The sequence below is a fragment of the Mastomys coucha genome, unplaced genomic scaffold (genome assembly GCF_008632895.1).
Source record: "Mastomys coucha isolate ucsf_1 unplaced genomic scaffold, UCSF_Mcou_1 pScaffold20, whole genome shotgun sequence".
NCBI classification, from domain to species: domain Eukaryota; kingdom Metazoa; phylum Chordata; class Mammalia; order Rodentia; family Muridae; genus Mastomys; species Mastomys coucha.
The window spans coordinates 43,175,068-43,178,496 of NW_022196903.1; the positions used below are offsets into that span (position 1 = coordinate 43,175,068).

General features: G+C 58.9%; 2 protein-coding genes and 1 long non-coding RNA gene across 9 annotated transcripts in view; 1 reads left to right on the forward strand and 2 right to left on the reverse strand.

The window, feature by feature from the left end:
* The window catches only part of Znf467 (zinc finger protein 467), an 8,377-nt gene extending 6,824 nt beyond the window's left edge, over positions 1 to 1,553 (reverse strand). The window contains exon 1 of one of the 7 annotated variants that reach the window (XM_031381774.1): positions 787 to 1,258. The gene's annotated coding sequence lies outside the window, so the exon portion shown is untranslated. Of the gene's footprint in view, positions 1 to 60; positions 79 to 248; positions 295 to 404; positions 623 to 786 lie in introns of those variants that run through there. The other 6 variants (XM_031381766.1, XM_031381775.1, XM_031381769.1 and 3 more) reach the window with 6 other exon arrangements.
* A 136-nt stretch (positions 1,554 to 1,689) lies between these two features.
* The window catches only part of LOC116098855, a 3,174-nt gene continuing 1,434 nt past the window's right edge, over positions 1,690 to 3,429 (reverse strand). Inside the window, exons 2-3 of the long non-coding RNA XR_004121974.1 lie at positions 2,911 to 2,977; positions 1,690 to 1,914 (exon numbers count right to left, since the gene is read on the reverse strand). This is a non-coding gene — a long non-coding RNA (uncharacterized LOC116098855). The remainder of the gene's footprint in view (positions 1,915 to 2,910; positions 2,978 to 3,429) is intronic.
* Positions 2,605 to 3,429, forward strand: part of LOC116098854 (SCO-spondin) — a 55,991-nt gene continuing 55,166 nt past the window's right edge. Inside the window, exon 1 of the mRNA XM_031381778.1 lies at positions 2,605 to 3,311. The gene's annotated coding sequence lies outside the window, so the exon portion shown is untranslated. The remainder of the gene's footprint in view (positions 3,312 to 3,429) is intronic.

Here is a 3,429-nt window from a genome sequence, read left to right on the forward strand (position 1 = left end):
CCTCCCGCTGCTCTCCTTCCCCCCTCAGCGGCCCCCGCCTCCCTTCCCCCCTCTGCCTACCCTGCAAGCTCGGGCTCCGCGTCTCTCCCCTCCCGGTCCCCAGCCTTGTTCTTCCCCTCCCCCTCCTAGTCCGCTCCCTAGCTTCCCGGTCTCACGCCCCCCACCTCGGGGAATCCGAGCTCACCCCGCAGTCTCTGGACCTACTCCCTGGCTCTGCCCCTCCCCATCCCCCTTTCTTCCCAACACACCTCCCTCTCAGCAGTCCCCCTGCCCCTTTCTGCTCCCCACTGACTTCACGCCCTCTCTGGAGTTTTCCTTCTGACTAGACTCCCCCCCAATCCCCGCCCCCGTTAGAGCTCCAGAGTCACTCCCGGTCCCGGCCCCCTGCCCTGCTCTAGGCTCACCTGTCAGCGTCCTTCGCTCCCGTCCAGCCCCATCCCTGAGCTCGTTCCCAGCCCCTTCGCGCTGGACCCTTCCACTATCCCGAGGAACCCTACTCCGGCTCCTTGGGATCCTCCCGCAGGCCCCTCCCGCCCTCTTCCCACCTGCTCCCACCGGGCCTCTCCCGGTCCTTGCCCTCCCCTCCGCTTTCCTAGTCTCCCTCTGCGCCAGGACCCTCCCTCCTGACTACCTTCCCTCCCTCTTCTGACCCCCACCCCTCCCCCACGCTCTCGTCTGCGCGCCCCTTCCCTCGGGGTTGTCACCTGCCGTGGGCCGGCAGGGCTTGTAAAGCTCCGTTTGGGTGGCGGGCGGAGACGCCTGCCCGGGAACCTCGGGTGTCCTTACCTGGCGGGCTCCTGCGGCGACGTGCCGCGGCCCGCTTCGGGGACCCAGGCGCTCGGGCCTCCGGTCCCGGCGGCCGTTTGCACAATGGCGCCGGCTGCCTGCAGCTTGGGTGCGGGCTGCCCGAAAGACTCTGGGACTGACAGCCCTGAAACTTCGCGGGGAGGGGAAGGAAAGACGCGGAGGGAGAGGGTGCGGGGCAGTGTTGCGGGTGATGAGGGGGGGAGGAACCCGGGAAAGCGGGAACACTGCTCCGGGGCACAGGCTAAAGCGGAGGGTCTTCCAGAGACCCGCCGCGGGAGGGTGCACTAATGGGCTCCGGTGCAGGTGACGGTCTGAGGGCAAGATGCCCGGAGTGTGGAGATGGAAAGTGGGAGCTTAGGACCGAGGAAGGGCAGAGGGGAGAGGAAGGAGAAGAGGCTAGGGAGGAAGGGCACTCGGGCTAGAAGGGAGGGTGCTCACAGCCTAAGAGGGAGGAGCTGGGGAAAGGTGGAGCGCGGAACGGGGTGGTGGTGGTAGTAGTGAAGAGTTGGGGGGAGCAGGGAGAGGAGGGGGCGTGTTTGGGGAAGAGAGCAGTGTGTGCACGGCTGTCTTTAAAATCGCCAGTGGCGGCCGAGTATGTGGTAGTGCCGGGGTCCCACGGGAGACTGTCTGGCCAGCAGAGATTGGGAGAATCGGTCAAAAATAAAAATAAAAAAAAACCTCTCCACCAGGATCCACCCAGCCCGGAGGACGCAATCCAAGTCCCACTGCGGGGGGGCTGAGGATTAAGAACCAAGCTGAGAGGGCCGAGAGAGGGCTCTCAAAGTAGAGAATGGGGAGAAATGGAACCAAGTCCCCGACTGAGACTGGCTGGACAGGCATGGAGGCTGCAGGGAGTGAGGAGGGGAAGGGCTGGGCGGGGGCGGGGGAGTGTTGTCCGTGGGTAAGAAAACCTCCTGGCGTTAGGTGTGGATCTCTCCACAGACTTCCACGGTTTCTGTTCACGAGTGCAGCAGGTACTCCTAGGCTATCCACCTCTGCTCTTCAGACACCCTCGACCAGTCCTGGAACTAAAATCTAGGTTGGCTATCTCAAGCCCTGTGATTTTTCTTCAAACTCCCATGGGCTCCCATTTCCGCCTGCCTGCCCCTGTAGGGAAAAGGGCAGATCCAAGTTACATTGCTCCCCAGTCCACGCTCCCCTAGTCAGCTAAGATGCAGAACAGAGCTTGGGAGAGGGTCTGGGAAGAGGAGGCCAATAAGTGACCCTCCTGGATAGGACAAGGTCCCTGGCAACTGTGCCCTGACACAAGGTAGTGACACCTGTGGAATCAGGGCAGTGACCCAAGGCTAGCCTTATAAGATGAAGCAGGGCTGTCCTCAACCTTTACAGATAGTTAGAGTGAGGTCCAGAGCATTGGAGACCTGAAGGACCAGGTGGTCCTGTGACTCAAGATGTAAAAGGCTCTTCTAATACCTGGGGACTGAAGGTGGCCCTAGGAGGAGAGTGTGTCTCCCTCTCTGTGTGCAAGAATGGGCTTTGAGAACTGCAGTCCACGTGTGTAGAATATGCAGGAGCAGGAGCCAGGTGAGAGTGTGTGAGAAGTCAGAAGGACATTGTGCCCACGACGGATGCTGACCCTTGCCCAGGACTCCGCTCAACTCCCAGGCACCAACTGGAGTTTGGAGTCTGGAAGCAACTGGGGAGATTCATCCTGGCCCTATTTTGGTCCCAGGATCAATAGTAGGCCCAGAAGGAGGCTCTCCCAGGCCAGGTGGGGTGATCATGCAGGATGCCCAGTGGGACCTCATTTCATTATGAAATAAAAGGGTTCAGAGTTTCAGGTACAGCTGCATTCCAGCCCAGTGGCCTCAGAGGTCTGCTGGTGACCAGGATGTAACCAGGATTTGCCTGTGGAGCCTGCAGCTGCCTCCTCTAAACCGGACACTGGGATTATTCCATCCGGCTTAGCTCTGCTCCATCCAGGGGCAGGGGGAGCAAGCTCCCTCATGGTCTTATTCCACCCCTCTCTCCTTCCCATCTTCCTGGATCCTTTCAGTGTTTGGATGCTTTGGGACCCTCAGAAACACCACAGGTGACCAAATGGCCCCAACCCCCTCATACAAATACCCTCAAAAAACAGACCTCACTGAGGAAAGGATTCACATTTCTAGGTTGTCTCCACATACTTGGGTGCTCTCTTCCTGTGCACCTGGGTTGAGGGAACAGGGAGAGGAAAGAGCACAGAGAGAACACCATAATAAAGGCTATGGTTTACTTCATGTATGTTTGCTACATGTGTGCCTGGTGCTGCTAAGGTCAGAAGTCTTTGGAGCCCCTGGAACTGGAGTTATGAATGGTTGTGAGCTAAAGAGTGGGGTACTGAGAACCAAGTCTGGGAGTACCAAGTGTTCTAAACCACTGAGCCACCTTCTCTCTATCCCTGCAGTTTTTGGAGGGTGGGGAAACCCTCCCACACCTGAAGTTTCAGAAATCTTATTGAGTCCCATCTGTGCAGCCTTGGGAAGTCCCTGAAGTTTTTACTGGTAAGGAAACAGACGCCCAGAAAGGGACCACACTCATATATTAGTTTGTGGTAGTGCTTGACAGTGTAGAAAAGCCAGGGGCTCAAAGTGTCCAGCTGGAGTCCCATCTCTCTCTGCC